Below are 19232 nucleotides of genomic sequence, written 5' to 3' on the forward strand. Positions count from 1 at the left end.
GGAAAGATGCGTTAATGAAGGCAGTAATCAGGGGTACTAGGTCATTGATGCATTCCTTGATGATTTTGGGAGGGCAAATGTCTGCTTTGCAGAGGGATGGTTTGAGGTTTTTGATGAGATTAAGGACCTCAGGTTCAGTGACGTTTCTGAAGGAGAATTGAGCGTGACTGAGATTACTACGCTTGTCTTGTGTAGGGCAGTTGGTTTTTTGGTTTGGGAGGGCTTTGTAGTGGTTTTGAATTTTGTTCTGGAGGAGTTTTATTTTGTTGAGCATTGCGGACTGAATGCTGGCACACCAGGCTTTGTCTTTAGTTATCTCGTCAGCGGTAGCCGGAGGAGTGACTAATTCATTAAAGATTGCGAATAGTTCTTTAGCTTGGGAGTTGGCTTTTGAGATCCTATCATTGAAGGGGTTGGATTGTGTTGCTAAAATGCCTTTTTTATATTGGAGGGCTATTTGTTTGAAGAGGCTCTTATTTAGATCACTCAGATCCGTTTGCCAGTTTTTAAGCGACTGGCACTTTTGAGCTCGGAGGGTTTGGAGTTCTTCCGAGAACCAAGAGTTGCAGTGAAATTATTATTTTTTTTCCTTCTTGCTTTCAAGTGGGGCTATAGAGTTTATGGCATTGGTGAGAGTACCATTGAAGATAGCTGATAGTATATTTGGGTCCTGAGAGAAAGGTGGTGCTAGGCAGGGGCTTTTAAGGTGGGGACGCAAGTTGTCTGCGTTGAGTTTTTTAGAACTTCTTATTGTGGCAGGTGGTGTGTGGGGGAGAGTCTTAGGTTTAGGGTTGGTGAGGATGAGGAATTGGATGCATGTGTGGTCTGTCCAAGTAAGGGCGGTGTTTGAGGTAATGTTGGATGCACAGTTGTGATCCATGACCCAGTCAAGGGTGTGGCCTTTGGAGTGAGTAGGGGTGAGGACTCTTTGGGAGAAACCTAAGTCTGCAAGTTCTTTAGCTAGGGTTGCGGCTGATTTATCCTTAGGATCATTGTATCCTACATTTAAGTCTCCTAATAGAAGGATTTTGGAGGACTTTTTAATGTTGTTGCTGAGTCGATGGGAGAGGTGCTCTTGCAAGTGAGCTGGGAGTCCGGGAGGTCTGTATAGGATGTGGATGTTGATTAGATTATTGGGGGAGAGCGTAAGCTTGGCTGATAGGATATCAGCATTACCACTCCATGTACTATGGTCTGCTAATCTGATGGATAGTGAGTCTTTGTGGATAAGGGCGACTCCCCCTCCAATCTTATCACATCTATCTTGCCTAAGGATGGTGTAGCCTGTGGGTAGGGCTAGTGCGATGGCTGGGCAGGAGGCATCATTGAGCCAGGATTCGGTGATGCAAAGTAAGTCCAGATTAAGTGTGGTTAGTAGATCATTTATCTCGGGGCATGTGCAGGTAGGGAGCGTACGTTCAGCAGTGCACATTTAAGAGGTGGGTGTTGTGTGCCTTTGATGTTTTTGTTTGTACTAGTATGGGGTGAAGTGTGCTTGTTGTGGTGTGTGGTAGTGAGGGGCTTAATGCGAAGTAGTGTAGAGGCATGTTGGGGTGGTGGGGGAGAGGGGCAGTGCCTATGCTCATCTTAGTATGGGGTAGTGGTGCAGTGCGGGTGCCTAATCTGGTGTTTCTAGTCGTGATGTGTGTGGGTGAGCAGAGTAAATACCTAGGAAGTGATCAATTTCTGAGATTGCGGAGTCTGGTGGCTAGGCTAGGTGGCCGAGACTGTGTGATGTTGTAGTGTGGTGCTGCTGCATGCAAATTTAGTGCTGAGCGCTGGGTGAGGTGTGCTGGGAATATGTGGGGAGGCGTAGAGACCATTATAGTGAGGGCTGTTAGGCTGGCTGAGCGGACTGTGGCAGGGAGAGTGCGGGAGAGTGAAACTATGCTATGATTGGGAGGTGAATTCTTGGGCATCATGATCGTGGAGAGTGGCTGTGTGTGTGTGTGGGTGCCGCTGGTATGTGACAGAAATGACAGGGGGATCGTGCGACTAGTGCTAGGTAGCTCAGAGGCAGGGCATAATAGGTACCAGTTCATCAAAATACAATGCCTAAATTCGATTTTCTAAGTGGGGCAGGCAGAGGCTAAATGGTGCATTGGCATAATAGGTAGCAGTTCAACAAAATACAATGTCTAAATTCGATTTTCTAAGTGGGGCAGGCAGAGGCTAAATGACAGTTTTATTTTGCATCCTACATTTAGCATGCATTTGACCTTGCTTGCAGTATTGCATAGCTTTGCCTTGTCTGTTTATGTGTTCCATGGCAGTTGCATCGATGGCCAGCCTTCCAGTCTGATAATGGCCTCTGTGAATTGCTGCGTCAAGCATGATCCTGCCTGGAGTGCAATAGGTGAGTATTTATGTACTTGCATTCTTGTGCTTTGCATCATGGGCTCCCATGACTGTGTTCAGTGCATTGTCCCAGTACTATGTAGGTGATGGCATTCTTTGTCATGTCATTGATAGTCTTCGGGGCAGTGTCCCTGCTTTTTTGGGGGCTCCATTATCTGCATATGTGATGTCTTCTCATTTTCATGCAGCATGTTGACTGATGCGTGCGTTGTGTACGTGCCATCGTCTTGTGAATGGGAGAATGTGACATGCACATTTGCTGCATGTCATTCAGGGGGACAGGCATTGTTGGGGCTGTTGTTGTTTGTCATTGTGTGTGTTTTTTGTATTTGATTTGCATGCAGTGCACAGTTGTTGCTGCATGTGTGCTGGGACACATGTTGATGGTTGTCTTTTGAGTTGTTTTTGCATGTGTTGTATCTCACTGTCAGTGGTCCGTGGGTCTTGAGTTTGTGGGTGCATGGTTGAGTTGACTGCACTCTGTTTCATTTTGTTCATTGTCTGCAGATCCTTCCGCCAGGTAATGATAGCTATTTCATGGGATGACGTTTGACTGTCAGCTGCATGCCAAGGGACAGGTAAGATGTGCATTTATCTTGATCGTTATGTAATGGCTACATAAGTTGCTGCATTTCTGGATGTGGCCATTCTGGTGTGTCACCCTCTTTGTCACAATTGTCAATTACCTCTTGTTAATTAATGGGGTTTATTGTGGTCATGTTGCCAGATTGTGTCACTTTTATACAGCACACAATAGGGACAGGTTTGTGCGCATCATGCACATTCTAGGACATGTCTGCATCAATTTGCCATTGTGCTTGTTATATTTTGAGTCCATGTAAATTTTTGAAACCATGTATGGCTTGCAGCTCAGACATGTTTCAGGATCTAACGCTGTTTACACATTTGACAGGTATGTTAGTTAGTGATATGGGAGGTTTTTTGTGCCAAAGGAGTGATTTCATTAAATGGTTGGCATGGTGGTAGTGGTGTCCTCCCTCGTCAAGGTGTTTCTTTAAGAAACACAAAATGAAATGTCTTTTTAGTTCAAAGGGGTGCACACAAATTTGCACATCCAATGGCTCTTTCACAAGGTGGTTTTGTGGGAACAGTGGATTGGCCTATTGCCATCATTGAATGGCACCTGGGATTTGGCGGGATCGTGTGCACTCCACAGGGGAAGGATTTTAGGTGAAAAAAGTTTGCACAAACTGGGTACGTGCAGCCTCTCCATGTGCCCTTTGCTCAGCCATACGCAAGCAGTGTGCCTGTGGGTGTGGATGGTGTGCCACCACCGTGTCCACCGGGATGCCACGCCATGTTGCAACATTGTGCAGGACACATGCTGCCATAATGATCCTGCAGGCTACTGGTGGTGCATATAGCAACACACCACCAGAGTGGTCAAAGGAGCGGAAACGTGAATTGAACACTCTGAATGTGCGCTCCACTATGCCCCGAGTTGCAATATGGGCAGTGCTGTACCTTACCTAGACAGGTGTGTTGGGGTTGCGTAGGGGTGTCATCATGTATGTGCTCAGAGGGTAGGCACTGTCCCCTGTAGAGGTGAGAATGGTTGTCATTTTCATTTGTTGACAGTCTCTATTGGTCTGTGTAAAACATGCATGCATATACATGGCCATTCATATGCACCAACGAGTCATGTGTTGCCATGCTTCCCAGTTTCCAGGGCCCTGTGTAGCAGGGACATCCTGAAGATGTAACTATCATCTGTGCTACCAGGATAGTTGGCATACGCTTCAGTAATGATGTCCTTGTCATCACACACAACCTGAACATTGATGGAGTGCCAATGTTTCCAGTTGCGGTCGATGTGCTCTGTTGCTCGAGGTGGACGTAGAGCAGCATGGGTGCAATCAATGGCACTAAGCACTTTTAGGAATTGTGCCACCCCATAAAAATCTTGGACCACTGCTTGCCTCTCTGCCAGTGTTCTGGGCATATAGATATGCCCGCGGACAGAAGGACGTGCAGCTATGATTGCCAACACCTGGTGAAAGCAGCAAGACTACGTGGCCTGGGAGATGCCACCTAGTATGGTAGTGTTCCACTGGATTGATCCAGTGGCAATAAATACAGACCAGTGAGCACCTTTTGCAAGGGGCTCAATGCTTGGGAGCACATTGTGGGTGATGGGAGGTCATCTTCCCACTCTGTTACCAGGTCTAGGATTATATATGATATGATATGATAGTGTATTTATATATTTATATGGGAGGAACGTATTCCTGCCATACACCTGGTCATCAGGCATCCCAAAAAGGGTGGTCCTTGGGTGCAAGATTCAGTCCCTGGCCATCCTCCTCCTCCTGCTGGATCCCTGGATGATTGCTGCAACAAATGGTGCATTCATCATGGCTGTGTCCATGCGTTGTTGAGCGTGTGTGCTTTTTATGCATTTGTTGGTGTGCACGTTGACATTTAAGCCAGCTATCGTGTGGCGTAGGTGTTTCTGGATTTGAGCATGCTTTTTCGCAAGCCGGCGTTCCCTGTTCAATTCCATGAATACGTTTACATTGCACACGTATGGGCGGTGTGATTGTTTGACAGTGGAGCGTCCCTCTTAATGCCCACATTTTCGCTTGTTCTCCCTCATTCCATGTGTTCTCCACCCCCCTATGCGCTCCACTGACCCCATTCTCAACCCGCCCGCAACCCATTCTCAACCTGCCCACAATCCAGAAACACCATGGGCCTCATTACACAGATGGCGGTAAGGATTTACCGGTAGCGGTAAAATACTGGTACCGGTAAATCCTTACCACCTTACTACGAGGTCCCTTTGCGGCTTGGGGGATTTAACGCCTGCTTTTTGCAGGCGTTAAAAACCAACCCGCAAAGGGACCCAGGGAGCTAATTACGGTACCGCAATTTGCGGTACCGTAATTAGCGCCTTCCCCATTCCCATTGAGCCCTATGGGCCAAAAATGGGAATGGGGAAGGGCAATGGTGGAAGGGGGAATTACCGCCCCGCCAACCTTGGAATGGGGCGGCAATTCCCCTTTCCGCCTAGGCGGTGCCGGTATTTTACCGGCATGAACCATGGCGCTAATAGCGCCATGGTTCTCCGCCATCCGTGTAATGAGGCCCCATGCCTTCCTTTTCTCCATTACACCCCACACTGTTGTGTTTACAACAGTACTCTCAAGACTGACAAAAACACAACCAAATAAAATGCATTTAAATAACTACCATTAGTTGGTCGTTGCCCCTCAGAGGTTTCCTGTCATTTTTTCGAACGTAAAAGTTTCGAATGGCAAACTTTTGCATTTTTTTTTTCGAAATGCCAATCTTTCGAATGACAATTTCATTGAAAAAAATTTGAAAGTGCCGTCGACATGGGTTAGGGTTGGGGCTTGGGTTAGGGTTGGGGGGTGGGAGGGTGGCATAGGGTTGGGGGGGTTTGGGGGAAACCGCCCCAATATACGCTAAAACTTTGAAACGTTACATGGAGCTGTCCAGTGCTGAAATTACAGAACTGGACAGCTCCATGTAACGTTTCAAAGTTTTTGTGTATATTGAAATTTTCATTTTTTTTGTTTTTTTGTTGTAACTTTGAAACGTTACATGGAGCTGTCCAGTGCTGAAATTACAGAACTGGACAGCTCCATGTAACGTTTCAAAGTTTTTGTGTATATTGAAATTTTCATTTTTTTTGTTTTTTTGTTGTAACTTTGAAACGTTACATGGAGCTGTCCAGTGCTGTAATTTCAGCACTGGACAACTTCATCTAACGTTGCAAAGTTACAAAAAAAAGCATTGAAATGCTACTTTTTACATATAAAAGTGCATTTCAATTGAAACCAGTCCATGACTATTGTCGACAGATTGGTTTCGAAAGAAATGCACTTTGCATGTTAAATATAGGCTGTCACAGCTTTGTTTTTCGAACATTTGTTTTCGACACTTTTGTTTGTCGAAACTTTTTTTTCGAAATGATCACTATGAACCGCCTCAGAGCATGCAGCTTTAAGCAGCCTCCCCTTCCAGTCACCCACCATTCCCACATCTTAAGGGACACGCCCTGCCTCCCCTTCCAGTCACCCACCATTCCCACATCTTAAGGGACACGCCCTGCCCGGTATCTGTACTGACATTGTGTCTGCAGCAATCCATGATTAATTGCCTAAGACACAGATCAGGCCAGCAGGGCTTTGTGACTGCTCCTAATGAGCGTTAGGTCCCACGCAGTCTCTACAAATGAACAAGAGTAACCCAACAGCTGCATGCTAGCGCAGCATAGTGTGACCCCAGAACGGCCCTGTTCAAATCCCCCTAGTGGAGGAGTTCATTAAATACAAGTGTCCTTCACTGCCGTCACAGTGCTCCAAAGTAAGGGTACATCATAGTTCCCACCCAGAGGCACCACCAAGGGGTGGCCAAGGGGGGCCACGGCCACTCTTATAAAAACGCTGCCCCTCCCCCGCCAGCCCGCTTGCCAGTTATGTGTTTGTTTTGGTGTGCCACCCCAAGATTTCCAGCGACCTCATCAGACCACCCCTATGAAAAATGTCTGGGGGCGCCACTGTTCCCTCACATTTTGACCTGTGAAACCGGCCTGGAAGAGGAGTGAACTCTGTCCAATCAGAGACACATGCGCGCTGTGTCTCGAGCTATGCGCTTTTTCAAATGCGTATACATTAAGATTCAGGCAACGCTGCATGCTAATGCCATTGATTGCTGTATAGATCCGTCATGACTGGAGAAAGGCAAGGGTCGGTAGTAGAGGACAGAACAATGCTGAAGGCAGCCGGTGATGGCAAACGGTTGGCATGCTGAGGATAATGTACGGCGGTGTCACCTATTAGCCTCATTTTACACTACACCCGATGTCACCGAGAGCAACAGTCAAAAGAACTCAACAGCTGACTGTCAACGAATGCTGGGGTATTCCTATTGGCTCGGATTGTGACCTCCACTGTGTGGCCCTGTTCAAACAGGAAGCCTTCTCTGCTAAGAGGCATGACGGTGTACGCCGTGCTGCGTCTCCCCTTTCCCTGCCATAGACTTTCAGTGAGGCGTACAGAGTGTCCCATTCTTCTCCAGCAACGAGCCAGGCTTTTATGGAAATCTGACAGCCTATCTAGGTCAGGCTGTAAAACAGGCTAAGCAACTGCGGCGCAGTTCATTTGAAAGACCCCTTTTCTCCCGCCTGATTGATCGCAGATACAGGGCCGTGTCAGCGAAGTCCGATTTCTGGCCGAGCCAGGTAACGACTTCCTGCCCGGATGCGTCAGGCGTTTCTGAAAGGTTTGCAAAAGCAGGAGCACCCACGCCTCGGCTGCCTTCTGCCGCCCCCCTCCCCATTGCACCATCGTTCAATCTCTTAAACCTGTCTGACAATGACACTTTCCATGTTAATGCTTTCAGGGGTGTAATGTATGCGGCGCTGGCAGCAGGCCAAGCTAGAGGAAAACCTGCCAGCAAATAAAGGCAGACATGCTGGGTGCTTTGGCGGAACATTTTAGAAAGAAGATTTGCCAGGGCCGGGCGCAAGGCAACCTACATTTCACAGGGGGTGGTAGTGAGGGGGGGGGGGGGGGGGTTAACTGGTAGTGGGAGGGGCCACTTCAGAATCTGGGCGGGGTAAACTTGGAGGCTCCGTCCTACCGTTCTACCACAAGGGTTGTCTGGCGTGGGGCCCAAGTATCAAATGGTAGCAGCCCAGTATTACGCTTAAGCGCGCACACACGCACGCACGCACACACACACACACCCTCTCTCTCTCTCTCTCTCTCTCTCTCATTTAAACATCCCATTCACCATACACTCGCTCATTTATATGCGCACCCAGTCCCCCATACATCATACACTCATTCACACACACCCATTCATTCACACATACATTACAAACACACTCCTACAAATGCATACATTCCTAATGAGCTAACATGCAGCAGCCTTTAACCCTGCTAGTTTCAGAAAAGGCTTCCCTTGAGTCTCTGCCCAACAAATAACGCGTGTGCACATCAGCCCCATGCCCATGGATGTGAAAGAACACATAACGTGGTTATATGTTTGCTCGCATCAGTGGGGAGGGGGCTGATGTGTGCATTCCATGTTTGCCAGGCAGAGAGGCGAGGGAAGCCATTCTTGAAACTAGCCTTAAAGTGGTGCTGCGTTTGTGCATGTACACAGCCTCCGGTTTCAGGAAAGGCTTCTTTCCCCTCTCTGACTAACAAAAAGCTATGTGTGGCTCACATTTCCTGGGGGATGCTGAAGCCTGATTAGCTCAATGGTGTTGCGTGCCTGATATGTGAAAGCGCAAAGTTCCCCATTTGCAGACCTTATGGGCCTGAAAGCTATCAAAGAGCCGAATTATTGATTTGCCATTGGTGGGTTTCCCCCGCAGGGAAGATTTCATCCCCGGGGAGCAGCTGTGCTCTCCCCTGACACCTTAGAGTGTTACATCCTGAGCATGTCTTTTGATCAGGGATGGCTAGGCCTTTGAGCCTTTCATGACACTTTGGTGTTTGTGTGGGTGTTTCCATATATTCCGGGCTAAATTATATGTTATCTTGCTCCCCTTTTTCCACTTCCTTATCTGTTTGTTAGTCTTGTTGTTTGTGTGGCCTGACGCCGACGGGCAAGTGGCGTGTAAGACAAATTAAATAAACATAATAATATGTTATGTTATTGTGATTAATACTGCACACTGCTGCCATTATCCTGGTCTACAGGTGTTCTGGCGGATCTGAAAAATAAGGAAGGCTCGGGAGGGTTAGTTAGTGAGATGGAGTGCACGTGAGCCTTGTTGTGCTCTTGGTAGCTTCACTTTGGAAAAACTGGCGCGGGTTGTGTTTGCTTTTAGTTGGTGAGGGTTGTCAGTGTTTTGGTTTATGAGCGTGTATGAGGTGGTTTGCGTGTCTGTGGTTAGTTTTCTGTAATGCGTTGGGTTGAGTTTGGTGTTGCAGAGTGTGTGCAGTTTGTGGTGTTTTCAAGTTTCTGCTGTGGTAGTGGTGTGTGTGTTTTGTTTGGTGGTTGAAGGTGAGGATACTGGAACGTTTTTATTAGGGTTAGTGAAGAGATTGGTCTGACCCGGTTTCGCTTTATCAGGTTTTTGGTTTTGGGTGTCTCTCCTTGTGTTGTGGGTCGCTGTTTCTCTTTGATGGTGTTTCCTGTTTAGCTAGCCTAGTTAAAGAGCCAGGTTTTTAGTAATTTTCTGAATTTTAGGTGTTCTTCTGTTGTTTGTATTTCCTTGGGGTGTGAGTTCCAGCGTTTTGCTGATGCATAGGAGACACACATGCGCAGCCCTCAACTCCAACACCTGCATAGAAGAGCCGAATGAAACACTTGATCTGGCTGTTAAATGGCCACATTTATTTGAATTATATTTTCGTCACAGTCAACATTTTCTGTAGTATTGACGGGGACCACCTCAGAGGTCATCCTCAAACAATTTCCATGACCCAGATGTACTTGCCGTAACTCAGACGGACTTCCCAAGCCCCGGAAAACCTGCATGTCTAACCAGGACAGATATTATATAGTTCATATATGAGATCCCAGAAAACATATGCAACATATGAGGGTGGTTCCCAGTGCCCCAGAACCTGCCTCAAACCCCATGGGCAACCCGGGGTGCCAGTCCAATGTCCCCGCGGATTGGCCTCCAGGACATATTAAACCCTCATCCACAACTAGGGGAAATGATTGGGATTCAAAATCCAGCATATTATGGAGCTATGATGTAATCCAAACTGTTTGGGTCCCTGTCAACACTGCCCCCACACTTGCAAAACAGACCATGAATGCGATAATTACAATACTTCCACTGGCTGAACAAACTGGTAAACATCACCATAGTATATGTTGTACATATCAGTGTGCAATATCATACTGCACATCACAATATTCACCATACTTCACTGGACGAATACACTGGTAAACAAATCATCGTATCAATTGTAATTATCAGTTTACAATCATTCTACAAATCAAATATTCATAATAATAAAATAAATATAAAATATCGAAAATAGATTTGATAAATATTAATTACAGAAACATAGCAACTGCGAAGGGATGGGTGGTTTTCCAAAATTGGGTGCTGTGAGTCATGGGGGCAAGGCAGCAAGAGAGGCAGTTTCCTGGCCCTTGGAGCTCTTATAAGGATGTGCCTAAAATGGTGTGCCCCTTCTGCCCTTGATGTTATTTCCTGGGCTTAGGACAGACCTAATGCCCCACCTGACCACCCAAAGGTGATGTGACAGGCATGCTTGGTGACCCTTAAAGGATCGCCAGCATGTAGGCTGCAGTGTCACCTCCAGGAGAATGCTGATCTGCCAAATTTCAACTTTGAATATTGCTTTGGTTCGAGGCGAATGTCATTGCTGGACTGCAATGGTTTGGTTTGTAGATGGAGATTTTTTCCTGTATGATTTCTGCTCCTTGGCTGTGGATTGCTCAATGGTTTATGCACAGTGTTTTAAAGTAAATGATGGGTTCTCAGTGCTGGTGTGAGGTGTTCTCATTAGCGAGTATGGGGAGTAGTCTTGCTGCTGCGTTCTGGATTCGCCGTAGGATTTTGGTAAGGTAACCCGGCACTCCAAGATAGATGCTGTTGGCGTAGTCTACTTTTGAAACGATGAGGGAAAGGACGGCGAGGGCTCAGTCTGGGAAAGTGAGGAAAGGTAGTATCTACTTGATTGTGTGTATGTTATGTTATTTGGCATTTATATTGCGCTCTATACATCATTTGTATGACCTCAAAGCTTTGGTAGGTTGAACGCCCTCGGGAACCGTAGTTCTGGTCAGTAGAGAGAGGTAGAGTCGTAGGGTGCGTGGGTGCAGCAGATAAGTCTGCAGCTGATGTAAGTGCCGGATGGTAGCTGCATCCTAGCGATAGGTGTGGTGCAGAAGATATCATTTGAATGTGTGTAGTCTGGTGGGTGGACACCTAAACTGGGCTCTGGCTGCGTTAGGCCTGAAGGACGCATATGTGTGCAACTAGGCCGCAATATGCTCGGCTAGCTGCATTTTATTAGGGTGATGAGGTGTTCATGGGGTCGGATTCGTATGTGAACAACTAGTCCGAATTAATCAGGGGTATAGCTGTGTTCTAGTTGTATGATGGTGTATAGTAGAGAGTAAGCGTAGTGATGTGATATGATGGTTATCTTTAAAGCGCCTGAGACCAGGCACGTGAGCAGGGTGGCAGGGAACACGGCAACACACAAACACATAGAGACAGGGGGCTGGGTTTACAGCGACAGGAGGGGGGATGGGATATATAGCAACAGCATGGGGAACAGGAAAACAGGGTACACAGTGATACACGGGGCATGTTAACATTTACATGTTAACATCGGTCCATTTCATCCATCCATTTCATTCATCCATCTGTTCCATCTTTCCATCCATTCATCAATCCGTTTCTTTGTTCCATCCATCCATTCCATCCATCTGTTTCGTTCCGTCCATCCGTTCCATCCATCCTTTCCATTCATCCCATCCATCCGTTCCATCCATGCATCCATTCCATCCATCCGTTCCATCCATCCATCATATCCATCCATCCATCCGTTCCATCCATCCATCCATTCATTCCATCCATCCGTTCCATCCATCCATCCATTCCATCCATCCGTTCCATCCATCCATCATATCCATCCATCCATCCGTTCCATCCATCCATCCATCTATCCGTTTCATCCATCCATCCGTTTCATCCTTCCATCCGTTCTATCCATCCATCCGTTCCATCTATCCATCTGTGCCATCCGGACTATCCGTCTATCCGTTCCATCCATCCATCCATCCATCCATCCATCCATCCATCCATCCATCCATCCATCCATCCATCCATCCATCCATCCATCCATCCATCCATCCATCCATCCATCCGTTCCATCCATCAGTTCCCTCTATCCATCCGTTCCATCCATCCATTTCATCCATCTGTCCGTTCCATCCATCCATCCATCCATCCGTTCCATCGATCCATCGTTCTGTTCCATTCATTCATGTAGGTGAAAGACGCACTTTTTTACTACTGGGTTGACGATGTACGAGTCCATTAATATTCAGAGTTTTAAAATCTTTTTTGGATTATTCTGGTCGATTTCCCATTGTTTAGTTCTGTGAAGCAGTTGATAAAGTTATGGTCTGGTTCTCCAGTAGTGTTGATTTTAGATGATTTGTGTGTTGTCTGCATAGTTGTAGCAGGCAAGTTCATGTCTTTTGATGAGATTGATGACTGGGGTCATGTAGATGTTGAGTAGTGCATGGTGCTGAGTTGAAGGGGGTTAGTCACCTTGTTTCTGATCTTTCTGTCAGGAACAATTTTACCCATAGTAAAGCCCTGTTGCTGATTCCAATTCCTCAGTCTTTTGATGAGGATTTCACTGTAGACTGTGTGAAAGGCTGCTGATACATCTAGTAGTATGAGCGCTGAGGTGATGTTGGAGTCAGCATTAACTTTTAGGTCGTCCCAGATGGAAATCAACTTGTGGCTGGTCTAGTATCTGATTGTTGTCTACATGTTCTAGGATTTGTTTGTGTGGGTAGCATTCTAGGAGTTTCGCCGAGTATGGGACATTTGATATAAGTTGGTAGTTGGTTAGGTCTTCTGTGTTTCCTGAGGGGTATTTAAGGACTGTTTTGATCTATGCGGATTACAATCTGCGCAGTAGATTTACTATTCCTGTTTCTAGTGAATGGTTAAAGAGATTGTGGAAGTATTCTGCAGATGTTTTATGGATGAGGATAGTCTTGCACATTTCCGGTGGGCAAGGGTCTGCCAGGGAGCTTTTGCTTTGATTCACTATGCTGGCAAATGTTTCTGTTGAAATTGATGAGAAGTAGTTTAGTCTTGTGGTTTGTTCCAGAGGTGGCTGATTAGGGGTGTTGTTGGTGTTTCTGTGTATACTCTTGAAGACTCGCTGGATGCTTGTGATTTAATTCTTTTAATGGTTTGCAAGGTCATCACACAGTTTGTGTGAGGGATGCAGGTTTGCTGTTGCAGGCTGTCAAGTTTCTAAGGTCAGTGATGATGCTGAACATCTCTTTCGGGGTGTTGCTTGAGTTTGTGATACGCTCTACTTAGTATATATATATATTTTTGCTTTCATAATTTCGGCTTTGTATAGTCATATCTGTCTTAGATATGTGATTTCTTTTTCCGCTGTATGTTGTTTTTCCTCCAGTGTCCTGTTAGTTTTCTCAGTGCTCTGAGAGATGTGAACCATATTGCTGTTGTTTTCTTTCACGAGGGAGTGAATGGTTTTTCTGGGGCAATATCTAGTGTTTTTGTAATTCATTTTTGGATTGTCGCCGTTCTTCCTTCAGTGAAGGATGAGTCAAGGACAGTCATCTGTAGTTTTGTGGTTTCTAGTATGGTGTTTAGGTCCATGGTATTTTTTGATTTCCAGTTTGCTTTTTGAATTGGAGACATTTTGGGGAAATTAGCTTGTATTTGCATTGGTAGATGCATCACAAAGGGTATTGTAAGGGGGTCATTCCAGAGAATCTGCACTGGGGTGCAGTTGTGGTCAGGTTTCATTTGAAAAAGATTGCATCTAAAATGTGCCATGCTGAATGGGTCATTCCCTTTACCAATTGTTGTATATGCATCACTGATGATTGATTTGTCAGTGTTTTAGGTGACTTGCTGTTTTCTTCATCAAACCAGATATTTAAGTCTTCTGGTATGATCAGGTGGTATGTTGGTAATGACATCTACAAATGTGTCAGTGAAAGGAGGGTTGTATGTTGGCGGTCCCGAGATGGATAGGAATGAAAGGTTGGCTTGGTGGTCTAAGACTAAGTGAAGGAGGAGAGATTCACAGTTTGGGATGTTTAGTGGTGGTGCTGTGGTCATCCTTAGGTGGTCTTTGTCTGCAACAGCAAAGTCCTCCTCCTCATTTTCCTTCTCTATTGGCTTGTTACAATTTTAAGTTGTTGGGTTGGGCTCTGTGTACGACAACGTTGAAATGTTTGTGCTAGCCAGGTTTTGGGGAGGAATAGGGTATTCATTCCTCCATCACAGAGGAATAGACACCCTCATACAGTAAGCTTGTAGCATGGTGGCATGTAATAGTGAAGGCATGGGTTGAAGTGCATGACTTTGCATTTGTAGCCATTCTGTGCAGGATTATTTTGGTAATGCGGGTTGTGTATTTTGATTTGGGTTGGACTTTCTTCTTGTAGTGCGTGGAAGAGGCTCCGTAAATTAATTTTTTCTTTTATTGTGCATTTGTAAGGCGTTTATGTCAGGAGCGCCATTGTCTTCTACTATCTGCAAGGGAGGTGAGCACGAGATTGGGGATGCAAGGAGGGCTCTGTAGCGAGGCTTAATGGCAGCAGGTGCTGGGGATCCCTTTTCTCGAGGCAGTGTCCCCAGTGCACTCGACTGGCTGAGACTCGCAGCTGAGGCCTAGATGGATCCATCGAAACCTTGGACTTGATTGCGGCACTGGTCAGGTGGAAGAGGAGGTTGCAAGGTGCGTGATCGTGTGTCTTATGCACCAGGTTGATGATGTGAAATCTGTGAGAGGAGTGTGGCAGGTCTTCATGCTTATGGCAGGACCATAGGCTTTTGGACGGAACCTCTTGGAGCGGGGAGGAATGGCCAGAGGCATGAACTGAGAGAGTGAAATGTGTATGTACTTGGCTAATACATGCACTTTGCTTTGCATGGGGTCATGGGGGTGGCTTAAGTGAACTGATTGCTGCTCTGAGTGGAACCCATATTTTGTATGTATGGCCAAAGACGTGATCTAGTAAGAAAGGTGCGATGTGGGGCTTTAGCCTAATGGAACATGCAGGGTACCATATATCCCATGTTAGCCTTCAGGGCCGTCTCTTGTGATGATGCATGTGTGAATTGGGTGCCCTAGTAACATTTTGGTGAAACAATGTGGCGTTTGAAAGGAACTGGGCAGATGGGGGTGATTCAGAAATTATATGGCGGTCCTTTGTATTATTTTGGTGGGTGTCTGAGATAGGCTGAGGTGTATTTCTGAGGTACTTCGAGATATGGGGCCTCATTACGACCCAGACGGAAAACCATGGTGCTAATAGCACCATGGTCCATGCCAGTAACTTACTGACTACGCCATGGAGAAAGGGGGAATTACCACCCCATTACAAGGTTGGCAGGGCAGTAATTCCCCCTTCCTCCATGGCCCTTCCCCATTTTTGCCCCATAGGGCTCAATGGGAATGGGGAAGGCGCTAAGTACGGTACCGCAAATTGCGGTACCGGACTTAGCACCAAGGTCCCTTTGCGGGTCCCTACTTTAACGGCTGGTGTAGAACAGCCTTTAAATCGGGTCCCGCGAAGGGACCTCGTAATCAGGCGCTAATGGGTTAACGGCGCTGCAGCCTTTTACGGCGCCATTAACCCATTAGCGCCAGGGTCGTAATGAGGTCCATGGTGTGCTGTTCAACATTTGATTCATAACCGTTGAAGGACTTCCATTATGTGAAAAGACAACGTTCAGTAGAAGTTTGGGGGGGGGTGGTTTATGGTGAAAATGTTTCTATCTTGCTTGGTTACATGGAATTGCAAACAACAGGGGTTTGTTGACCCAATAGCTGAAGGTTGTGTCGACGTAGCCTTGAGCGGTATAACAGCATTAGTCTTAGCGGTCTTGTGACTGTGATCAGCAGCAGCATAGTGCAGCCTCTTGTGTGTTAGTGGTTTAGGGGTACACCGATGCTCTGTGAATTTGGGATTGATGAGGCCTCCTGGCATCGTAGAAACTCAGTGTTTCGGGGGCTTTAGATTATTGAGGGGAAAATGGGGTGTTCCAGTAGAATTAGGTTGTTGTATTAGTCAAATTTTGGGTAGCGGTGTTGGATGGTTTTCAAGGCTGTGTTTAACTAGCACGGAATATTTTCATTTTGTTAGTAGAGGAGTTGTTTTTTAACAAAGCATTTGTATTATCCTTCGTGGTTTGAGGGCCAGCTCTGCCTGGTAGTGCACTATTTCCATTGCTTCTTCTTCACCTTGGAGTATGGGCCTAAAGCGTCTGCTGTTTGTGACACACAGCAAATGTTGAAAAACCTTTTAGGTCTTTGATGTTTTGTTGGTTGCTTGTGTATTTATTTTTATTTATTTATTTTTGTCATTTGCATAGGGCACCAAACCCAGGGCTATCTGGGCACTTATATGCCACCATAAGCATAAGGGGTGGATTAGGAGAGAAATCTGGTCTATTGGTGGCAGGGGCGAGTTGGAGTGATAGTCTCCGTTGCACATTTTTGCTTGAAGTCTGGGTTATTAAAATTCACCTATGATTGTAAAATTGAGGGAAGTTAATGGGTGTTTCCAGTACGTTACACGTGCCTATCTATTTTAGAGTGAGACAAGTTAGATTAGTCTTACTTTACTGCATTGTATCCCCTTCCTCCGATAACTCGTTATACACACTCTCTCCAAAGCTGTTATATACAATAAAACACATATTAATCTTTGGACTTTGATGTCATTGGCCTTGATAGCTTATTTCTCTAATCCTATAATTAGATATTGTCCACCCAACGGTGACCCCGATCAACCATACCTCCACTAGTCTTAGGATAGCTCGATCACATCTTGAGCCCCTCATGCACTCAGACTTCACATATATATTCACAATACATCAATCCGCACCCACCCTGCAACCGCGTGCACACCTTCCTCATACTCCGGACCGCATCTGACCGGAACTCACTTCTTACTGCTTCTTATTCCACACTGGATTTCTGGTCAATCTATCATAAGCAGACTAAGATCCTGCTGTCCCCTGGGTGGGACTTAATGCATCTTAACTCAAACATGGTTCATGCGCTTTGAGAGTACTATGGTGGTGAGTTGGCGCAGAATACAAACAACTGCTGACATTAATAGGAAATCCAGTCATTTTATTGCAGACAAAACAGAGTGGTACATAACAGAGCGGACAAAAACACTAAAAAGATTAAATAAATATATAAAGGGTAATGGGGTAAGGGGTTGAAATGGGTTGTGATGGGCTTAGGGTAGCTTTAAAAGGGTGGAAAATAGGGGGGCTTGGGAGGCAGACGCCAGCCCCCCAAATTAAAAAAAACTAAAAAGAAATTCAGTGTTTTTTTCCGTGATTAAATTTACCACTCTGTAATTGTGGTCAGTAAGATCCACATATAACCATTAAAAGTTGCAATGTTTTCAGTGTGGAATTTTGGCCGGTGGTTGTATTTATTGGAATGTGGACATGCGGCTGAGTGGTTGGTTTGATATGTTTATGCAGAAGAATATGGGTGAATATGTAGACTGATGATGGGTTTAGGACTGATCATTTGGTGGGTGGTAGTGGCTCTGCACGTTTAGAGAGTGGGTACAGTGGCTGAGTGGCAGTCATATTTGAGGATTTCTTTCTAATGCTTCTCAGGTGATGTTTTGCCAAGGGTATAATCTGGTGGTTGATGGTTGGATTTGGGGGTTGGGTAATGGTTGTCTAGGTACTGGGTGTCAGTAGCATGGTGGTTAGGTAGATAAATGACCTCTGCACTTGATAGTGAGGGCTTCTACAGATGGAGGTGGTTGTTTGCTCTCTTGTGAGTGGACGTTGTACAGTGATAATATCACCTGCTTGGATTAATATTGCTGTTTTGAATATAAGTTGTAGTAACTCACATGTCTTCCACTGTGCTCAGTAATGTAATAGATATTTTTAAGGTGCAGACGAGCTTTAACGCGCATTTATAGGTGACATTCCATCTCCATCAAACCTTTACTTTAGACAAGAAAGGTGGGTTGGGCATCTTCACAGTTGCAATGTTAGTCCAACCTCTATTTCCATATCATGAAGTTACACCATTAAATATGTCTCTCTCTCTCTCTCTCTCTCTCTCTCTCTCTCTCTCTTTGCTGGTGACCTTGTGAAGATCTTTTACGACTGGAAAGACACATTTTACTTTACTTTCGCATTGACTCTTTCTGTTCCGGGCTCTGCCACTCATGTACAGGAAGAGTGAGTTAGTAAAAACGTCCAGAAAATCACAATATTTTGGGGAAATATGAGAGATATATCATGTTGTAGTGGCAGTTATATACTCGGCTTGACTTTACATGTATCGTGACTGGCAAAGCAGGTATACACTGTGGCACACAATATTCAGAACCCAAGAACTAGGTGCATGTGGGCCAGTTAATGTAGGGGCTGCGTAATTCTAGCCAGTGTAGTCCTAAATGCCTGAGAAATGGGAAGCTCTTACTAGGTGGAAAGAAAGAGTTTCCTTATGTTGCGAAATGGCCATGTCAATATCCTGTGTCTTTTCAGTAACTGGTCCTGTCCATAACCGTTGCACATCTCGCCCCTCTATTGGATGTGCTGTCAACGTGGTTTGTCTTGGAATTTTATGATCAAGGGCTCAGATATTGGGCCTCATTACACGGTAGGCGGTGAACCATGGCGCTATTAGCGCCATTGTTCATGCCGGTAAAATACCGGCACCGCCTTGGGGGAAAGGGGAATTACCGCCCCATCCCAAGGTTGGCGGGCGGTAATTCCCCCTTCCACCATTGCCCTTCACCATTCCCATTTTTGCCCAATAGTGCTCAATTGGAATGGGGAAGGCTCTAATTACGGTACCGCAAATTGCGGTACCGTAATAAGCTCCCTGGGTCCCTTTGCGGGTTGGTTTTTAACGCCTGCGAAAAGGTAAACCGGTAAATCCTCACCGCCATCCGTGTAATGAGGCCCATTGTCTTTGAGCTCTCTGCCAGTCCATAAACATGAGCGAGAACAGTTGTCTGTATCCCAGTTATAAGGCAAATTGAGACTTGAATAAAAAAGTTAATCTCAGGGAGTCCGTGGTGCCTAGCGGAGCATGAGACTGTTGCTTTGGGACTAAATGAAGCCTCCCTATTCTTGGTCCCCACTAGGA

The 19232-nt window shown here is 45.9% G+C and overlaps 1 long non-coding RNA gene across 1 annotated transcript in view; it reads left to right on the plus strand.

The window, feature by feature from the left end:
- Positions 1 to 7401: 7401 nt before the first annotated feature.
- The window catches only part of LOC138510469 (uncharacterized), a 58990-nt gene continuing 47159 nt past the window's right edge, over positions 7402 to 19232 (plus strand). The window contains exon 1 of the long non-coding RNA XR_011280396.1: positions 7402 to 7588. This is a non-coding gene — a long non-coding RNA (uncharacterized lncRNA). The remainder of the gene's footprint in view (positions 7589 to 19232) is intronic.

The sequence above is a fragment of the Ambystoma mexicanum genome, chromosome 6p (genome assembly GCF_040938575.1).
Source record: "Ambystoma mexicanum isolate Mex_15411 chromosome 6p, UKY_AmexF1_1, whole genome shotgun sequence".
In the NCBI taxonomy this organism is placed as follows: Eukaryota; Metazoa; Chordata; class Amphibia; order Caudata; family Ambystomatidae; genus Ambystoma; species Ambystoma mexicanum.